The sequence below is a fragment of the Papio anubis genome, chromosome 5, assembly GCF_008728515.1.
Source record: "Papio anubis isolate 15944 chromosome 5, Panubis1.0, whole genome shotgun sequence".
Classification (NCBI taxonomy): Eukaryota; Metazoa; Chordata; class Mammalia; order Primates; family Cercopithecidae; genus Papio; species Papio anubis.
In genome coordinates, this window is record NC_044980.1 from 124,193,586 (window position 1) to 124,215,862 (window position 22,277).

The following is a 22,277-nucleotide window of genomic DNA, read 5'->3' on the forward strand; positions in this document are numbered from 1 at the left end:
GGTTATTGTGAATTTCTGTATTTTCTCTGTCCACTATTCTGTAATTTTTTTTTGTCCTGTGATTGCGTTTCTTTTATTTTGAATTACAAAAAAGAAGTGTGATGGCGCCTTGTCTACCCTGTCGTGATTATTCCCGTGAGATGTTACTGTTCTGCTCGGAAGAAGATACTGTCAGACGAATCCTGCATTTCCTTCAGCTGGCCTGCATGCCTTTGGACTCATGGACAGAGTTCTTTGGATTGTCACTGAATGTTCAATGTTTAATCAGTATGGATCTGATCTTCGCATGATCTTTTTTGTGAATGCTAACACCATTTTGCAGTTTTTTTTTTTTTCTATTTTGAACATTTTTCTTTTCACTGCCGACCCCCTGCCTTACGATTTTATTGGAAAGCAAGGACCTGCTATTATTTGTTAATTTGCCATCATTTATGTATATTTTGGAAGGTATGAGACCCACAAGCACAATGATCATTTTTGTTTGAAACTTCAGCAGAATTAGGTATCTGCATGCTTTATGAAGTTGCTTCGGTGAGAGCTCATGGGATGCCAGAAATGAACATTTCTTTGCTGCCATGGGCTGATGATGCTGCTATTAGATAAAGTTTAGCTGTGGCACCAAGTCACATCATTTTCATTGAAAAAGATTACTTGTAGCTTTAGAAGTATGACCTTTTGGTCTGTTTGATTAGAATTGCAATAAAAGAAAAGCTTGCATTCATAAGGCATTCATTCTGTTGTAAATGTTCAATATATATTTATTTTGAGAACAAGGACCTGTGGTTGTAAACAGGTGTGGTTATGTATCTGAGTGTTGTGGTCATACTCTCATCCAGTCCGATCCTGAGCATCTTCATCTTATTAGCTGTTCGTTTCTTTCTGCACTCATTCTTTTATTTTTACTTCTTTTTAATGTTATGGTATCCAGTTGTTTCCAGTAGCAGTTTCTTGAACTTCTGGCCTGTACTACTAACTGCAGACCTCCAGAGTCACTGGCCTTTCTGTGCTCTACATATTTTAGGGGCCACGTCAGTTGGTAAGAGCAACATACATACTGACCTGGCTGAATTATTGCCAGTGAAAACAACCTGTACGAAGCCTTTGCTCAGGTTCTAAAATATGTTTGTCCTTGCACAAATTTTGTATGTTTCAGATATTTCTGTAAAGCTTTCTTCTTTTCTGTTAGAGTGTGGTGTTAAGCCAGAGTCAGTGGTCTTGTTCTCATTAAACTGTTTTAATCCTATGTCCAATTCAAGCCTACCTAACTACATTTGGTAGGATTAACGTTTCATGTAACAAATGGGGCTTAATTAAAAACTTACTTTAGATAACTTTGAATAAAGGAACAGGGATCACTTTATCTTCTGCCTTCATTTACCTTAGTCCCAGATTCTTGCAAAACAGGCAACTGAACAAACATTAGGTTAATGTAGGTAAAACGTGAAAGCATTTCTCCTCCACTTTCTAAAATTTAATTTACCCAGTACAGTGGGGCACCAGACTACTTGATCTTTGTATTTTGCAGTTTTGAGCCTTTGTGTCAATCCCAGGCACAGAGAGGATCTGCCAAGGAAAAACATTTGCATCTTCAGAGTAGACATTTTGCAGTTTAGTAACTTCTAAAGTTGAATTTATCCATTGTCACTGATTCACCAAGTGGATGTCGCATTGTGGAATTTTCCTGAGTACCGTTGTCATTCTGCTCAGCCAGGCACGATCAGTTTCTTGGCCAGGGACATTGCTGTGTGCAAGCTCTTTAGAAGGGAGATTGGGTTTTCTTGGCGTTATCAGCACTCATGCTATTTAGTCTACTTCTATTTTGACTCTTTAAATTATTAGTACAGTTTTTCTACTTGTCATATAACTCCTGGAACAACAATACGGGAAGCCGTGATCCTTTTCCCCGACTCATGATTTTATTCTTTTTCCAAATCGCTGTTTTGTTTTGTTTTTTTTGCTGCTCCAACGACCAGCATGTGTTGGATCGGATCACCATGGTAAGCCAAAAGTGGACTTGTCAGCCTACAACTACTCTGCAGCTGCCACTAACTCTGCAGGCACAGTAACTACACTTTATACAGGAGCACATGCCAAAGTGCCTGGGAGGTGCCAATAACATCAAGAAAATTACAAAAAAAGATACGGTATTAACCTTGGACATAATTTTTTTTTTTTTTTTTTTAGGGAGGCAGCTTTCCCACATTTATAAATGGGGTTGTAAATCTCAAGAGGTCATTTGTTCCCCATAGCAGCATATCTCATTTTTAAACTGAAGCTAATTAAATAGGATTTTACTACTCAACATTCATTATACTGTTAATCTTTGCTGAAATACATGCTAACAAATGTTAAGCAAGGGAAACTGAAGATTGAATCACATGGATTCTGTTAGCAGTGTTCTACTTTCTGTAAAAAGAGGTACTTTCCCATGATGGAGGCATGAAGTGGTGCCAATAAGCATAGAGCAGAAATGTTGACTTTAGTTCACATTGGGTTTAGCATTTCCAGCGCAGCATTATCAGTGGGCCTTTAAAAATACTTTGGAGTACATTAGCTTTCACTTTGTTGTTAAGTTATAGCAGACTCATTATAGAGAACAAGTATGCCTTGATTTTGTTTAAAATGACTTCTGCTAAGCACCCAGAAGATAAAATTGACATATTTTTATAATATAAGCATACTTTTTTTGTACATTGTGTTCATTCTTGAATAAAATGAATTCTGTGTTGGCTTGTAGATATTAAAAAGAAAGTATTGATTTTGATTCAATAAATGTTTTCTTTCAATCCTGGTTGGCCTTTCCTTTAAATTTGTTTCATTTTTGTTTTCTTTCAAGGAGGGAATTATTTACCAGAATACATACGTATATTTTCAGTCATGACTCCTATCATGCAAAAAACAACTTAAAACTTTCTGATTTAAAAGAGAATTTAAATTTCTATCAATCATTGTAGTCTTTAACTTCACAGTTCACCTTTTAATTTAACAGATACTTAGAATGAAAATTAAATGGATAGAAATAGGACTAATAAAACTTTTATGCCTGGTGCAGTGACTCACACCTGTAATCCCAGCTCTTCTGGAGGTGGAGGTGGGTGGATAGTTTGAGAACAATCAGGACAACGTGGTGAAACCCTTTCTGTACGTTTTTATTGCCTATCAACCCACATGATGTTTAACAAAGGTATCAAGATATCTACACAGTTTTCCATGATGAAGTATCTTGTCCTGATAGTACATGTAGGACTTAATTAAAATGAAATGAAATTAAGAATTCTCCTCATACTTAGCCACATTTGAAGTGCTTAGTAGCATCATGTAGTGATCAGCTACTGTATTAGGAAGTTACAGACTATGTCCCCCATCACAGTTCGGGGAGTTAGTTTATGGTTTGCCTCTAAAATGGTTTACAACACTGGTTCCCACAGGGGGTGATTTTGCTCCCCATGGAGACATTAGAGCAATGTCAGGAGGCAGTTTTGGTTATCACAGCTTGAGGAAGGGGTGGCACAGGATCCTGGGCAGTGGAAAGTAGGGATGCTGCTAAATATCCTGTGATGTACAGGACAGCCCCCACAACAAAGATTTGATCCAAAATGTCATAGTGCCACAGCTAAAACCTGTTTTAAGATGAAGATCTGTATGTCTGCATACTCACCAGATAGAACCTGTTAGGGACGCTTTGTTGCATCAGATCACGTGCACAGGTAAGTGAGGTGTTTTGCTGGTTGAATACTGAGAATAGGTGTTAGGTTTCGTTTTATGAGAATTGCCACAAAACATTCTAAAAAACAGAAAAGTCAAGACAAATATCAGAAAAGAGTATTTCAAAACTTAGGGTAACTTTTGTCCCCATCCCATATCCAAAGATCCTAAAAAGAAATTGGCTTAAAATGAAGTGCTTTGCAAAATAAAATTCTGACAATCCAGTGACATCCCAACTATGAAAAAGTATCTGAAGAAACTGATGTTGGTAGAACAAGAGCAATTACATTGTGAGCTTATGTTTTCAAAGGATATGCATAAAACATTAAAGAAGGGGCACATAACCACAAAAAGACAAATGTATAAAATACAGCGCCAGAGTCTGGAAATTGCTAATATTTATGAAGATGCAAAAATCTACAAAATTGAAGACGAAGGAAATTCTGTGACCTCTGCTTAAAGTACACTATTCGCAAACGTAAAAGAAGTCATAGAAATTTTACCTTCTATTTATTGTCTCCATCCAGAATGGTCCAGTAAGAATGAAACCATTAAATGACTCATCTTCATCTGACTTTTTATGTTTTGGCACCTTTAACTTTCGGTTTTTATAATGTTTCTCAGCCTATGAGGGTTTGCCTTTGATACTTTGTCCCAGGATCCCTTGAGCCGAGGAGTTCAAGGTTACAGAGAGCTTGAGCTATGATGGTGCCTCTGCACTTCAGCCTGGGTGACAGAGCAAGACCCTGAATCTTTGAAAAAATAAAAGTGTTTTTCAATGAGCTGCTCCATCTATGCAGGAAGGAAAAAAAAAAACTGTCTTGTAGATATATGCAACCTCTAGGCTCATTTTGACCCCTACCTCATCTTTTTAATGCCTGTCATCTTAATAATGTTCTATCTGGTTTGCCTTTGATGCCTAGAAGAAAAAAAAAACTTCGTCTTTACTAAAGATAAGTTACTCCCTGAATAAGATCAAGTGTATGCTCAAAGAATGGTGATCTTGGTTTTGAAGAAAACTGATTTTCATCACATTAGAAGGTAATATTATTAGTAGAAAAGTGAAGACGGTGCTTCATTCTAAGACTCCACATTTTATGTTTTGTAAATCCAAGCTATGGAGTTCATTAGAGCTTTTACTGCTCACTAGAACTCATGGGTTCAGTAGCTTTGGACAGTTAAACGCAGCTGAGAACCTTCCTTGGGGGCCCAGAAAGAATTCTTAGGCTTAGGGGTATGTTTTTTGTTTTGTTTTTCTCCCTTAAAGGAGCAGCAAGCAAGTAACACACTTCTTTCAAAATCTTCACGAGCCTCACCTAGTTACCTATTTCTTACCATTGCTTTAAGTTACATAAACATATTAATCCTTTTTATGTCTGTGTCTTTCAAATAAATGTGTAAGCTGGCAGAGGTCCTTTGCCTTAGACAACACGCTTTCCCCCCAGAGCCTCCGCTGCTGGTGTGCTCTCCCGCAGGCCTTCATCTGCTGGGCGCTGCCGCCTCAGGGAGTGTAGAAAACATTTCAGCTGCTGTTTCCGGGTTTCTACAAAAAAGTGTTTCACTTTTCAGAAATACTGCAAAGGAGGTAAAAACTACTCTGCTTCTGTCTTTTGGCAAAACCACCCAGATTCCAAATGGTTTAAGTTCAATCTCTTTCCAATGTCCATAATGTCCATTGTGTCCTATTATAATTTTTCAAAAGTGTATGTAGGTTTTGCTCACCTGATTTTCGTTGCTTGGATAGGTACAGCGTAAGTGTACCTAATAAGTGACTGGACTGTCCCTCTGTAAATGCAGCCACATCCAATCGGTGCACAATGGAATTAAGACCACAGACCATCTAGGCCAATAGCATAAAAAGATCTGCTACTCCTAAAACCAGAAACAGAAACAAGCAGTCCTTTCTCCCTTCTTCCCTCTTTTCAATCTGATATTCCTATAGGAAACTAGTATGATCAAATAGACATTTTAGAAAAATACCAGCTGGGCATGGTGATGCATGTCTGTAGTCTCAGCTACTTTGGAGGGTGAGGCAGAGGGATCACTTGAGCCCAGGAGTTGGGTCCATCCTGGGCCACATAGCAAGACCCTGTCCCTTTTACAAAAAGAATCTAAGGGCCAGACACAGTGGCTCAAGCCTGTCATCCCAGCACTTTGGGCGGTCATGGTGGGCGGATCACAAGGTCAGGAGTTCGAGACCAGCCTGGCCAACATGGTGAAACCCCATCTCTACTAAAAACACAAAGATTGGCCAGGCATAGTGGCACACATCTGTAATTCCAGGTACTCAGGAGGCTGAGGCAGGAGAATCGCTTGAACCCAGGAGGCGGAGGTTGCAGTGAGCCGAGATCACGCTACTGCACTCCAGTCTGGGCGACAGAGTGACACTCCGTCTCAACAACAACAACAACAAAAGAATCTAGGAAATACTCGTTCTACTGTGAAGGACACAGTAGAGGGTCAGGCAGTCCAATCTGTGATTAATGGGAGTTTTACAAAAAGAAAGCAAGGAAAACGCTCTTCAGAGGAAAAAGATTTAAAAAAGTCTCTTGAAATTAAAAAAAAATTTGTTTTTACAATTATACTTTCTCACTTCACAGCCCTCAAGGACCTTTTGTTCTGAAGACTCATATATTCAGCTATGGGAAATATTATTTCTCTGATTATTCCTTCAGCTTTTGAAGATTACCCGATTTCTCAACAGCAATACTGTGGTCTGGAATATAATGGGGCACTCCCCTCAGACTTTGGAGAAGACATTATTTTGAATTAGAATTCTGTCTACAGCCATACTCTCAATGAACTCTGTCTACAACCATACTCAATGAAGTAAGATGGCAGAATAAAGATGATTACACTAGCAATGAACGGCTTTACTTTTCACACACCCATCGTGAAAACACTGCAAGATAGAGAACAAATCTAGTAATAAAATAAATCTCAGGATTTCTAGGTCTGAAGCCAACCTAGAAGGCATTCTATCCAAATTAGAACGAACAATGAGAGATTTTAGAACAACTGTTTACAAGAAGCATATTAAACGGATACCATTCAATAGCAGGAAGATAACATGCAATCAAAACATTTTTATTGAGCATTATGTGCCCAGGTACTGTTTAGACACTGAGGATACAGCAGTGAACAAATTTCTTAAGCCTCCAAGAGTTTTTGTTCTACTTGGGGGGATGCAGAAAAATATTAAGCCAAATAAATAAGTGAATTATGTAACAGATTAGAAAATGGAAAGTGCTCTGGACACACAACTCAGGGTGTAGGAGAGGAACTGTAGTTTAAGATATCACCGTGCTGAGACAGCGACATTGAAGCTGAGATGTTAGTAATACAGTTAACACACTGTATTAGGCCTTCTTGCATTGCTATAAAGAAATACCCAAGGCTGGGTAATTTATAAAGAAAAGAGGTTTAATTGCCACACGATTCTGCAGGCTTTATAGGAAGCATGGTGCTAGCACCTGCTCAGCTTCTGGGGCATCACATGGCCAGAGCATGAGCAAGAGAGAGAGTAGTGGGGGAGGGGGCACACACTTTTTTTTTTTTGAGATGGAGTCTTGCTCTGTTGCCCAGGTTGGAGTGCAGTGGTGCGATCTCAGCCCACTGCAACCTCCGCTTCCCGAGTTCAAATGATTCTCCTGCCTCAGCACCTGAGTAGCTGGGACTACAGGCACATGCCACCACAACTGGCTAACTTTTGTATTTTTAGTAGAGACGGGGTTCCCCATGTTGGCCAGGCTGGTCTCCAACTCCTGACCTCAGGTGATCTACCCGCCTCGGCCTCCCAAAGTGCTGGGATTACAGGCAAGAGCCACGGCGCCTGGTTGGACACACACTTTTAAATGACCAGATTTCACAAGAACTCACTATTGCAAAGACAGCACTAAGCCATGAGGGATCTGCCCCTATGACCCAAACACCTCCCACCAAGCCCCACCTCATCACTGGGGATTACAATTCAAGAGATTTGGGTAGGGACAAATATCCAAACTGTGTCACACGTTTTACCATCAACAAACAAAAAGGAAAGGCAATTGTAGATATGTTTGTTTAAACCAAAAAACAGGTCCAAAGATACAATATGATTTTGAGCAATTAATGAGTGTACTCTAAGTGCCCAGAACAGATGGGCCATGCAGGAGGCACTCAGTAAATATGTTCTGTAAAATTTAAGAAAGGAAATGTCATCTGACAGGGATGACTTTAGAGACAAATATTGCATTTCATTTAGTGCTCATCACATATCTTGTCTGTACAGTGAATTATAAATATATTTAAATACCTTTTTAAGTGAAAGCATAAAATACTATAGTCACAGAACAAAACGTAAGTTTTAGAAAACAAAATTCAGAAGATGGTGTGGGGTTAAAGAAATGGAGGGGAATAAGTGTCAATCTCCTTTACATACTCAGAACTCATGAACTCTATACATGTATGTTTAAAATTATCATTTGAAGTTCTAACAGATGAGATATTTAGATATAAAAATATAACAAAAACTGGAAGAAGGAGGACAAGGATTCTGTTACAAGCCTCATCTTTTGGTGCATAAAATCATTTGCACAATTCAAAGTTGATGAATCAAGAAATGAAGGTATGCTTACGTTATTTAAAATAAAGGAAGTAACCCTCACAAGACTTCAAAAGACAAATGGCTACAAGTGGTTATCCTTAGGAAGTGGGAATGGGGTTTGGTAACTGGATAAGGAGACTTATTTTTAATTTCATGCCATACTATACTATTTGGATTTCATTCTGTTTATCTTACTAATTTTATTCAGTAATATAAGACAAAATAACATGATGTTTTAAACTAGAGAGATGAGAGGGATGACATTCAGCAAGATGGCAGATTAGGAAGCTCCAGGCTCATTTCCCCAGGGAAACACCATATAGACAATATTCAGACCAAAATATCTTATAAAAACTCTAGAAATCAGCTAAGAAGCTACGGCAACCAAGTGAATGTCTAAACAAGAACAAGTCACACTCAAAGTTATAGGAAATTTCATGAAATTTTGGTCACCTTTGTTCCACCTCTTCCCTGGTGCAGCATGGCATTATCAAAGGAAACTGCCTCAATCCCAGTTTATCCCTTGGGACTAAAGGAAAAAGGTGGAACTTGCCTTGTAACTTACTAGTTAGATGTCTGAGGGCTGCTTAAGGGACTAGTTTCTGTTGTTCCTGACTCAGAGCACTGAGGAACAGTGACACACTTTGGACACATGGTTAGAGGCTGTAAAGCAGAGCGGGAGTGCTCTGGTGCACTAGAATAGCAGGCAGCTCTCAGATCCACGGTGCTTTGGGGCAACAGATAACAGGAAGAGGAATGCACATGACACCTAAGTACAATACAAGTAAACATAAGTAAACAAAAATAACACACACAAGGTCCCAGGGAAGACACAGCCCCAGAAACGGTTTGAGAAGACGCTGAGCCTTTAAGCTAGACTGATTAGTGAAGGTATTCTCCTGCACAAAGCCAGCTGGTAAAGACTGGGAGAGCTGGATGTTTCTTCAAATAACCACACCTCAAAAAGAGATCACAAAGTGTACACAGAAACAATGAAACATAGTCCATTCAAACGTATAAAATAAATCTCCAGAAATCAATCCTAATTAGAATACAGACCTCTGACTTACTTGACAAAGTATGTAAACAACTGTCAGGCTGGGTGTGGTGGTTCATGCCTGTGAACCCAGCACTTTGGGAGGCTGAGGCTGGTGTATCACTTGAGGCCAGGAGTTCAAGGCCAGCCTGGCCAACGTGGTGAAACCCTGTCTCTACTAAAAACACAAAAATTAACTGGACATGGTGGCACGTGCCTGTAGTCCCAGCTACTCAGGAGACTGAGCCACAAGAATCGCTTGAACCTGGGAGGCGGAGGTTGCAGTAAGCCAAGATTGCACCACTGCACTCTGGCCTGGGTGACAGAATGAGACTCTGTCCCAAAACAAAACAAAAACACCACAAGTATCTTAAATATGCCAAACAACTAAATAAAATTAGGAAAACAATGTATGAACAAAATGAAACTATCAACAGATACTTTTTTTTTTTTCCCCGAGATGGAGTCTCACTCTGTTGCCCAGGATAGAGTGCAGTGGTGTGATCTGTTTACTGCGGCCTCCGCCTCCCAGGTTCAAGCACTTCTTCTGCCTCAGCCTCCCGAGTAGCTGGGACTACAGGTACGTGCCACCATGCCCAGCTAATTTTTTTTTTGTATTTTTAGTAAAGATGGGGTTTCACCATGTTGCCTAAGATGGTCTCGATCTCTTGACCTCGTGATCCCTACCTTGGCCTCCCAAAGTGCTGGGATTATAGGCATAAGCCACCATGCCCGGCTGAGAAATTTTTTTAAAAGCCAGATTCTGGAGCTGAAAAATGTAATTGTTGAATTGAAAAATTCTCTAGAAGGATGAAACAACAGACTTGATGAAGCAGAAGGAATCAGCAAACTTGAAGACATGACATTTGAAGGTACTGAGTCAGGAACAAAAAGAATGAAGAAAAGTGAACAGTTCCTAAGGGACTTAATGGACACTATCAAGCCAACCAATATATACATTATGAGGTTCTCAAACAAAAGACAGAAAGTGGCAAAGAGCTTATGTGAAAAATATAATGTCTGCAAATTTCCCAGCTTTGAGGAATGAAATTGAAATATAAATATAAGAGGCTCAATTAACAAGTAGGAGACCTACACTGAGAAACATTATAATCAAAAAGCAAAGACAAAGAAATCTTGAAAGCAGCAAGTGAAAAGCAACGTAAAATCCTCAGCAAAATGCTATCAAATCGATTTCAACAGCACATTAGAAGAATTATACAGCACGACCAAGTGGGATTTATTCCTGGAATACAAGAATGGTTCAATATAGGAAAATCACTCAACATTTGCAGAATGACAGAAAAACCCGCATAATCATTTCAAGTGATGCAAAAAAGAAAAAAATCTGATAAAGTTCAACACCCTTTCACAATAAAAACACTCAACGAACTAGGAGAAGAAAATTACCTCAATGTAATAAATGCCATATATGAAAAACCCACAGCAGATGTCACACTCAACGGTGAAAGACTGTGAGCTTTTCCTCTACGATCAGGAACAAGACATGATTGTCTACTTCCACGATTTCTACTGAACAAAATACTGGAAGTCTTAGCCAGAGCAATTAAGCAAAAAAAAAAAAAAAAAAAAAAAAAAAAAAAAGGGCACCCAGACTAGAAAAGAAGTTGTAAAATGATCTCTCTTCACAGGCAACATAATGTTATATGTAGAAAAATCCTAATTATTCTATTAGTTCTGACAACACCAAAAGCCTGTTAGAACTAATAAACAAATTCAGCAAGGTTGTAAGGTATAAAAATCAACAGGCAAAAAATCAGTTGTGTTACAACAATAAAAAAACCTGAAAAGGAAATTAAGAAAACAGTTGTTTGCATTAGCATCAGAAAAAAACAAAATACCTAGGAGTACATTTAACCAAGGAGGCAAAAGACATGTATACTGAAAACTATAGAATGTTACTGAAAGAAACTAAAGATGACATCAGTACATGAAAGGACATACTGTGTTATTGGATTGGAAGACTTACGCTGTTAAACTGTTCATACTACACGAAGCAATCTACAGACTTAATGCAATTGCTATCAAAATCCTAATGGTGGCTGGGTGTAGCAGCTCATGCCTGTAATCTCAGAATTTTGGGAGGCCAAGGTGGGAGGATTGCATGAGATCAGCAGTTTGAGACCAGCCTCAGCAATAAATCGAGATCTCATCTCTACAAATAAAAATAAAAAATATTTTAAAAATCTTAATGGCATTTTTTGCAGGAAAAAACCAACCCATCCTAAAATTCATATGGAATCTCAAGGGACCCTGAAGAGTGAAAATAATCTTGCTAAAGAAGAATGTTGGAAGAAGAAAGGTTGTAAGTTTCATCTTTTCTAATTTTAAAAATTATTACAAATCTATAGTAATCAAAACAATGTGGTACTGGCATAAAGACAAACATATAAACTAATACACAAAATAGAGAGTTCAGATATAAATCCTCCCATGTGTGGTCAAATGATGTCTGTCAAGGGTGCGAGGACCACTCCATGGAGAAAGGACAGTTTTGTTTCTTTACCCCAACAAATGGTGCTGGAATTAGATATCCACATGCAAAAGAATGAAGTCTAATCTTTACTTTATACCGTATGTAAAAATCAAATGGATTAAAGACCATGGATTAGACCGAAAACTATAGAACTCCTAGAAGAAAACATAGAGGGAACAATTTCTTGACATTGGATGTAGCAATGATTTCTTGGATATGATACCAAAAACACTGGAAACTAAAGTAAAAATACACAAGTTGGACTACCTCAAAAGTTAAAACTTATGTGCATCAAAGAACACAATTAATAGAGTGAAAAGGCAACCTATGGAATGTGAAAATATATTTGCAAATCATATGTCTGATGAGGAGTTAATATCCTGAATACATAAGGAATTCCTACAAGTCAACAACAAAACACAATCTGATTTAAAAATGGGCAAAGGACTTGAATAGACATTTCTTCGAAGATATATATTTGACAAATAAGCACATGAAAAGAGGCTCAACATCATTAATCATTAGGAAAATGCAAATCAAAATCATGAGATACCACCTTACACCCATGAGGATGGTTACTATGCAAACAAAATAAAATTATAAGTGGTGTTGAGGTGTGGAGAAATTGGGACCCTTTTGCACTATTGGTGGGAATGCAAAATAATGCAACTGCTATGGAAAACAATAAGGAGTTTCCTCAAAGAATGAAAACTAGTACTACCATATGATTTAGCAATCACACTTCTGGGTATATAACCAAAAGAATTGAGCACAGGGTCTCAAAGAGATATCGGTGCACCCATGTTCACAGCAGCATTATTCTCAATAACTAAGAAGTGGAAGCAACCTGGTGTCCTTGAATGAACAAACAAAATGTGGTTCATACATTCAATGAAATATTCAGCCTTAAAAAGAAAGGAAATTTTGACACATGCTACAACATGGATAAACCTTGAGGACAGTATTTCAAGTGAAATAAGCCACAAAGAGACAAATATGATTCCCTTTATTTGAGGTATTTAGAGTAGTCATATTCATAGACACAGAAAGTAGAATGATGGTTGCCAAGGGAGAGGGGCAGTGGGGTTGTGGAGTTGTTTAATGGGTATAGAGTTTCAGTTTTGCAAGGTAAAAATGTTTTGGAGATTGGTTGCAAAACGTGAATTTCCTTAATGCTACTGAACTGTATACTTAAAAATGGTTAAGACAAGTACATTTTGTTACATGCATTTTACCGCAATTTATTTTAATGCCAAAAAAACCCCTCAAGCTCAAAAAACAAACCAAGAGAGACTAACACATGTACTGTTTGTGGTGGATTGCAGCCAGAGAGGGAGGTGAAACCCAGTGGGCAGTGATGGAGGGTTGCAACTCCCATGAGAGAAGCATGTTTGAGGCATTTATACACATCGAATAAACCCAAATGCCAAATGATCTCTCACGTGTAATCCATAAAATCTCCTAGGACACTAGAGATCAAGTTGCTAGTCAGCACTGAGATTGTACAAGTGCAAAACATAAGGAGAAACTTGACTTTGCCCTTGAACTCCTGCTTGTCAAGTTCATTTCTCTGAAACCCTAGAGCTATAACATGCTGAAGAGCTAACAAGCTTTAAAAGTAGTTATTTTTCTATCATTACCAAAAATAGACAATTTGCCTTTAAATTCTATTTGAGTTCATGGCTTCCCCGAGGATCAAATAGACAAGATGAGGCCAAAGAGCTCTTTCTGTTCCAGGAAGCACAGGACGGGGAAGGTAGGGTTGTGGGCTTGCCTGGGCCTGAGTGGACTCACTCACTACTTGCAGCAGACACTGAACGTGCTTTCTGGCCTTGACCTCCCCAAAGCCCACAAGGTGTCTGCTGTGGCCTGGACCTTGGGGTAGGTACTGCTAATAGATTGTTACTGGCATTTGGTAACTGCCTATTTTTAGTACTTATTTTCAAATTTAAAAATATTTGAAGCCTTTCATTCTGATTCCTGTTCAGCCTACACTAGTTGGTTTAAATAATACAACATCCTCCTAAGTTTCCAGGGCACAGAATCAGGGGTCTGGGCTCCTGATGAGCAAAAGATTTGAGGCTGCAGGCATTCTCCCTCCAGCCAAGCCTCTTTTCTGCATCTGCCTCTCTGAGACCTATGTAAATGACTGTCCCCTTTGAGACAACAGAGATAAGCACTGGCAGCAGGTGACCTACCAGACTTAACCCCAGTTCACCATTTTGTCCTACAAGAGTTCCCATGTTTCCCTGTCTTATAACAACTCCCAAATCCATTTCTTTGGGCAACTATTGCTTCCCCAGTCTGTGGGGTTTTGGTGGGCCTGCAAGTCACAGTAAGCATTTCTCTCCTCCCCACAGGTGTGTACATGAGAGCAGGCCAGGGTGAGGTCTTCCCTGGAATTTCCAGGGCGGGGTCAGTTCCTGTATAACCCCAGACATTCCACATAACTATAGCCCAGCACGTGAAGAAAATCTGTTGGCAGTGGGGAAGGATGAGGCCAACAGACAGCTGAAATGACAAGTGGAGAGCAGGAAGGAGAGCTCAAGTGCCCTGGAGGTGTTGCATCCTGACCCTTGGGTGTTCCAGGGAATACCCAGTTATTAGCTCTTTGGCTTTGAGCAAGATATTTATCCTCTCCAACCATCTGTTCCATAATCTATGAAACTGGGAGACTAAAAGCTCTTTTTAGGATGGTTGTGAGAATGAGATCACATAAGCAAAGCCCATGCCCATCATAGGACTTGCATTTACTCAGCTCCTCCTATGCCGGAACTTGCTGAGCTCCCTTCCCTCCTCCCCTGTTAGGTTGGGGCTATAAAGTAGAAATCTGGAACTAATAAAAGTCTAATGGTCAGGTGTGGGGGCTCACACCTGTAATCCCAGCACTTTGGGAGGCTGAGGCGAGTGGATCACGAGGTCAGGAGATCAAGACCATCCTGGCCAACATGGTGAAACCTCGTCTCTACTAAAAATACAAAAATTAGGCAGGTGTGGTGGCAGGCGCCTGTAGTCCCAGCTGGTCAGGAGGCTGAGGCGGGAGAATCGCTTGAACCTGGGAGGCAGAGTTTGCAGTGAGCCAAGATTGCCCCACTGCACTCCAGCCTGGGTGACAGTGAGAGATTCCTTCTCAAAAAAATAAAAATAAAAATAAAAAAAGTCTACTGAATAAACCAATAATTGAACCTATTTTGGAAGTTTTACTTTGTGGGTTTTTTTTTTTTTTTTTAAGGAAAATGGAGATTGTAATTATGTGAGCATTTTTAGCACCTGTTTCATCAGAAGCCTATGCTGCTGATTTTGTCTTTCACTAGTCCTTGCAAATCTCCCATTTTTATGAAAACCAAGGGCCTGAGTAACTTTCGCAAGAACAGCCTTGAGCTAGACTGAAGTGCTGCCTGCCCTCAGGTTATTCATTATGTCTGAGAGCTGCCAGAGGTGACTGGGAGACAAGAGAGAAAACTCTCTACTGAGTTCACAAACTGCCAAGCAGAAAGACGAGGGTGCCAATGTAAGGCAGGACAAAGAATTGCCCTGCGTTCCAGATTCTAAGCCAAGGAGATCACTAAGAGGTTTGTTTAATCCTAGGCTGTGTTTGCCTCTCATTGACTTCCTGGCTTGGCTGCACTGGGCTGCCCCCTTCCTTAGCGCCTGGAAGGCTAGGGAAGTCCCATGCCTGTGTCACAGGGTTTGGCACATGGTGCTTTCCACATGCGATGCTACATCAAGATTTGTGTCTGAGGTTTCAACTGAAAACATCAAATTGCTTTTCTGGAGCCATTCATCATCTGCTCATCCACTATTAACTCCCTGCCATATGCGATGCACAGCACGTATGCTCTCTATAAAACACCAGGTATCATCTTAGTGCCCTCAAGCAAACAAAGACCCCGTGTGTTACGGTTTATAGAGCCGTGCAGAATTCCTGCTGCCTGAGGAACAAACACGGCCCAGTCTTGAGGTCTTGAGTAGTTGCTGAAAAACCTGAGCTTTTAACATGGTCTCTTTTAGCATCTCCAGTTCTTATTATGGTCAGGTTCTCACATACCTGCTTTTTTAACAAGACCTCAATGAAGGCAACAATTTCTGCTGGCATAGCATGTTGGGCACAGGTGGTCTTCATTATTGTTTATCCCAAGTATGCATGCAAATGTGAAAAGAGAAAAGTACATCGGGCAATTGAGTCTGATTTTCATTTTTCAGCTGTGTGTCCAAGTCTACTATAAGGTAATTCTTAATGTACACTTGATTTCCATAATGTTTCCTTCTATTTTCCCACCTGCTGTTGGCTTTGAACAACCTTACCTGAGCTGAGAATGGCTGCTTCCCTGGCAAGAAGTTTCTAGAACGTGTTTGCTGGGCCAAAGCTTGGACACCTGATCTCTTCAGAGATCTTGTGGATAGACTGATAGAGAAGAAAGAAAATAACTCATGCAGCAATGTATATGGATAAAACAGACGAAGAGGTGCTACAATAATCAAAAGGGATAGAGTAAAAAATACAAAAGAGTCGAATCGATTCTGCATCATTGTAAATCAAGTCACATACTAACATGAATTTTACAGAGATCGAAAACCTTTTTGATCCAAAGCCAAAGCGTCAGGAGATCTTTATTTTTTTAACTGAAGTAAAATATACACAACATAAAATTTACCATGTTAACCTTTTTTTTTTTTTTTCCTTTTTGAGACTCTGTTGCCCTGGTTGGCATGCAGTGATGGGATCATAGCTCACTGCAGCCTCTAACTTCAGGGCTCAAGTGATTCTCTCACTTCAGCCACCCAAGTAGCTGGGACTACAGGTGCTCGTCACCATGCTCAGTTAAATTTAAAAAGTTTTTATTTGTAGAGACAGGAGTCTTGCTCTGTTGCCAGGCAGGTCTTCAACTCCTGGGCTCAAGCAATTCTCTTGCCTCAGCCTCCCAAAGTGCTGGGATTATAGGCATAAGCCATCATGCCTGGTCTGTCTTAACTTTTTTTTTTTTTTTTTGGAGACAGATTCTCCCTCTGTCACCCAGGCTAGAGCACAGTAGCATGATCTCGGCTCACTGTAACCTCCGCCTCCCACGTTCAAGTAATTCTCGTATCTCAGCCTCCTGAGTAGCTGGGACTATAGGCGCACGCCACCATACCCAGCCAAGTTTTGTATTTTCAGTAGGGACAGGATTTCATCGTGTTGCACAGGCTGGTCTTGGCCTCAAGTGATTCACCCCCATGGCCTTCCAAAGTACTAGGATTACAGGTGTGAGCCACCATGCCCAGAAGTCTTAACCATTTTTAAGAGTACATATCAGTAAAGTACTTTCACATTGTTGTACAACCACATTCACATTGTTGAACATTTTCATCTTGCAAAACTATACCTAATTAAATAACTCCCCATTTCCCCCTACCCCTGGCAACCACCATTCTACTTTATCTATGAATTTGACTACTCTAAGTACCTCATAAATTCATATATATGCTCTCATGTATCCACATATATGTGGAATCATACAATAGTTGTCTTTCAGTGACTGGCTTATTTTCCTTGGCATGTTTGTTCTCAAGGTTCATCTATTTTGTCTTTATTAAAATACCAATGACATTCTTCACAGAAATAGAAAAAAAAAAATCCTAAAATTTATATGGAACCACAAAAGACCCAGCATAGCCAAAGCTATCCTAAGCAAAAAGAACAAAACTGGAGGAATCACATTACCTGACTTCAAATTATACTATGGAGGTATAGTAACCAAAAGAACATGGTACTGGCATAAAAACGGACAAAGACCAATGGAACAGAATAGAGAACACAGAAAGAAGTCCATGTACCTATAGTGACCTCATTTTCAACAAAGGTGCCAAGAACATACACTGAAGACAGTCTCTTCAATAAATGGTGCTGGGAAAACTGGATTTCCATATTTGGAAGAATGAAATTAGACACCTATCTCTCACCATATAAAAAAATCAAATCAAAATGGATTAAGGATTTAAAACTAAGACTTCAAACTATGAAAATGACTATAAGAAAACATTGAGGAAAATCTCCAGGACATTGGTCTACACAAAAATTTCACAAGCAACACCCCATAAGCACAGGCAACCAAAGCAAAAATGGACAAATGGGGCCGGGCACAGTGGCTCACGCCTGTAATCCCAACACTTTGGGAGGCCGAGACGGGTGGATCACGAGGTGAAGAGATCGAAACCATCCTGGCCAACGTGGTGAAACCCTGTCTCTACTAAAAACACAAAAACTAGCTGGGCGTGGTGGCAGGCGCCTGTAGTCCCAGCTACTCTGGAGGCTGAGGCAGGAGGATCACTTGAACCAAGGAGGTGGAGCTTGCAGTGAGCCAAGATCACGCCACTGCACTCCAGTCTGGCAACCGAAAGAGACTCTGTCTCAATAAACAAACAAACAAATAAATAAATAAAATGGACAAATGAAATCACATCAAGTTAAAAATCTTCTGCACTGCAAAAGAAACAATCAATAAAGTGAAGAGGCAACCCACAAAATGGGAGAAAATATTTGTAAACTACCCATCTGACAAGGGATTAATAACCAGAACATATAAGAAGCTCAAATGACTGCACTGGAAAAAATCTAATAATACAATCAAAAAATGGGCAAAAGGTTTGAATAGAAATTTCTCAAAAGAAGACACACAGATAGCAACAAATCAAAACTTCAATGAGAAATCATCTCACCCTCAGTTAGGTTTATATCCAAAAGACAGTATATAACAAATGCCAAGAATGTAGAGGAAAGGGAAACCTTGTACACTGTTGGTGAGAATATAAATCAGTGCAACCACTAGGGAGAACTATTGGAGGTTCCTCAAAAAACTAAAAATAGAGCTACCATATGATCCAACAATCCCACTGCTGGGTATATATACCCAAAAGAAAGGAAAGATATCTGCACTCTCATGTTTGTTGCAGCACTGCTCATAAAAGCTAAGATTTGAAAGCAACCTAAGTGTCCATCAACAGATGAATGGATAAAGAAAACGTAGTACAGGCCAGGCACGGTGGCTCACGCCTGTAATCCCAGCACTTCGGGAGGCTGAGGCAGGCAGATTGCTTGAGCTCAGGAGTTTGAGACTATCCTGGGCAACATGACAAAAACCCCGTCTCTCCTAAAAACACAAAAATTAGCTGGGCATGGTGGCGCTCACCTGTGGTCCCAGCTACTTGGGGGACTGAAGTGGGAGGATCACTTGAGCCCAGGAGGTGGAAGTTGCAGTGAGCCGAGACTGTGCCACTGCACTCCAGCCTGGGTGACAGAGACTCTGCCTCAAACAAACAAACAAACAAAGTGGTACATATACACAATGGAATACTATTCGGCTATAAAAAAGAATGGGATCCTGCGTGTCATTTGCAAAAACATGGATGGAACTGGAGATCATTAAGTTAAGTGAAATAAGCCAGGCACAGAAAGACAAACATCGCATGTTCTCACTTATTTATGTGATCTAAAAATAAAAACAATTGAATTCATGGATATAGAGAGTAGAAGCATGGTTACCAGAGGCTGGGAAGGGTAGTGGGGGGTTAGGGGGAGGTGGGGATGATTAATGGTACAAAAACATAGTTAGAATGAGTAAGACTTACTATTTGACAGCACAATAGGGTAACTACAGTCAATAGTATACATTTTTAAATAAAAGAGTGTAATTGGATTGTTTGTAATACAAAAGATAAACAAATGTTTGAGGGGATGGATGCTCCATTCTCCCTCTGATTATTTCATGTTGCATGCCTGTATCAAAACATCTCATGTACCCCATAAATATATATACCCTATGTACCCACAAAAGTTAAAAGTTAAAAAAATCAGCCGGGTGCAGTGGCTCACACCTGTAATCCCAGCACTTTGGGAGGCCGAGGTGAGCAGATCACCCGAGGTCAGGAGTTTGAGACCAGTCTGGCCAACATGGTGAAACCCCTTCTCTACTAAAAATATAAAAATTAGCTGGGCATGGTGGCATGTGCCTGTAATTACAGCTACTCAGGGAGACTGAGGCAGAAGAATCAGTTGAACCCGGGAGGTGGAGGTTGCAGTGAGCTGAGATCGTGCCACCGCACTCCAGCCTGGGCGACAGAACGAGATTACATCTCAAAAAAAAAATTAAAAATTAAAACGATTGGCTGGGCACGGTGGCTCACACCTGTAATCCCAGCACTTTGGGAGGCCAAGGTGGGTGGATCACCTGAGGTCGGGAGTTCAAGACCAGCCTGGCCAACATGGAGAAACCCCGTCTCTACTAAAAATAAAAAAATTAGCCAGTCATGGTGGCGCATGCCTGTAATCCCAGCTACTCGGGAGGCTCAGGAGAATCACTTGAACCCAAGAGGCGGAGGTTGTAGTGAGCCAAGATCATGCCACTGCACTCCAGCCTGGGCAACAAGAGCGAAACTCTGTCTCAAAAAAAAAAAAAGAAAAAAATAAAAAAATTAAAACAATTGTAAAATGATTCATCCATTTTATAGTATGTCAGAATTTCTTTCCTTTTCAAGGTTAATAATGTTTCATTGTGTGCATCCCACATTTTATCCATTCATCCACTGACGGCCACTTGGGTTGCTTCTGCCTTGGCTATTGCTGATAACACTGCTATGAGCAAGGGTGTACAAACACATCTTTGAGACCCTACTCTCAATTCTTTTGCATATCTCTCTCTATATATGTACATATATATACACACACACACATACACACACATATATATGTACCCAGAAGTGGAAATGCTGGATCATATGGTAATACCATGTTTAATATTTTGAGGAACTTACATATTATTTTCCACAGCAGTTACATTACTTACATTCCCACCAACAGTGTACATGACCTCTAATATCTCCACATGCTCGCCAACAATGGTTATTTTCAATCTTTTTGACAGTAACCATCCTCATGGGTTTGAGGTGGTATTTTGTTGTGATTTTGACTTGTATTTCCCTAATGATGAGTGACACTGAACTGCTTTTCATGTGCTTACTGGCCAACTATATCTTCTTTGGAGAAATATCTATTCAAATCTTTTTTTTTTTTTTTTTTTTTTTTTAAAGACAGGGTATCATTCTGTCACCCAGGCTGGAGTGCAGTGGCACAATCTGGGCTCACTGCAGTCTCATCCCCTTGGGCTGAAGCGATCCTCCTACCTCAGCCTCCTGAGTAGCTGGGATTACAGGTATCCACCACCACGCCTGGCTAATTTTTAAATTTTTTGTAGAGATGGGGTCTGACCACATTGCCCAGGCTGGTCATGAACTCCTGGGCTCAAGTAATCCTCCTGCCTCAGCCTACCAAAGTGCTGGGATTATAGTGTGAGCCACAGTGCTTGGCCATTTTTGCTGCTGCCAACCCCTTTTTGGCAGAGTATCCCTCTGTCGCCCAGGCTGAAGTGCAGTGGCATGATTATGGCTCACTGCAGCCTCAACCTCCCAGGATCAAGTGATGCTCCCGAATAGCCTCCAAAGTAGCTGAGACTGCAGGCATGTGCCTCCATGCCCGGCTAATTTTTAAAATGTTTTGTAGAGGTGGGGTCTCTCTATGTTGCCCAGGCTAGTCTCAAACTCCTGAACTCAAGATATCCTCCTGCCTGAGTCTCCCAAAGTGTTGGGATTACAGGTATTGCCTAACCTTCTGCCCATTTTAAATTGGGTTTTCTGTTGTTGACAGGGAGATCTTATTTGATAATAATTTAAATAATATTACTTTTAATATTAATAATTTTAAAGAAATATTTTTGAAATATGTATTTTAAATGTTATATAAAATGCATTTCAAGTATAAAATATACACTGTGCTCTCCCAATCAGAATGGAGTGGACTTTATTTGAACACCTACAGATAACAATATTGTCATTATAAATTAGGAAACTGAAATTTAGAAAAGATGAGCACCTTATCCAATAGGACACTGAATTTTTCACTACTACCCTCAGAGATCACTGAACTGTAGCCTGTTTTTGTCTAGGCTTAACTAGGGAAGAAGTCACTTTCGATGTTACCCAAATGGTTAACACAATCTATTTCCTGTGGCTGGGGAGCTGAGGGCTCCAGCTTCTTGCTGACTATTGGCTGCAGTCCTCCCTTAGCTCCTAGAGGCCTCCTGCAGTTCCTGTCCCCATGTTTCTCCTCAACATGTGCACTTCATTAAACCAAGGAGAGCCTAGAGCTAGTTTGCTAGCAAGATGGAGTCTTATGTAGTGTAACATAATCATGCAGCTACATTTCATCACCTTTGCCATTTTCTATTGCTGTGAAGCAACTCACAGGTCCCAGTCATAATCAAGGGGATGATACAGTAGAAAATGGCAAAGGGCATGACTACTAGGTCACCAGGGTGGCAGATTGTATTTTTCAAAAATAGCCACATCAATATTCTCTGACATGCTCTTCTAGAACCTTGTTACTTTTTATCAACAATTTCCTCTGCTTCCCTGTCACTGAACCT

At 40.1% G+C, this 22,277-nt stretch overlaps 1 protein-coding gene and 1 long non-coding RNA gene across 10 annotated transcripts in view; one reads left to right on the top strand and one right to left on the bottom strand.

Annotated features, from left to right (window-relative positions):
* Positions 1–2,791, top strand: part of CDC42SE2 (CDC42 small effector 2) — a 116,907-nt gene extending 114,116 nt beyond the window's left edge. For 4 of the 6 annotated variants that reach the window (XR_004183992.1, XR_004183991.1, XR_004183990.1 and 1 more), the window contains one exon: positions 1–2,791. The gene's annotated coding sequence lies outside the window, so the exon portion shown is untranslated. The other 2 variants (XM_003900079.4, XM_003900080.4) reach the window with 1 other exon arrangement.
* Positions 2,164–22,277, bottom strand: part of LOC103885408 — a 27,881-nt gene continuing 7,767 nt past the window's right edge. For 2 of the 4 annotated variants that reach the window (XR_002522944.2, XR_002522943.2), the window contains 2 exons: positions 16,129–16,228; positions 2,164–5,577 (listed from right to left, as the gene is read on the bottom strand). This is a non-coding gene — a long non-coding RNA (uncharacterized LOC103885408). The remainder of the gene's footprint in view (positions 5,578–16,128; positions 16,229–22,277) is intronic. The other 2 variants (XR_002522946.2, XR_002522945.2) reach the window with 2 other exon arrangements.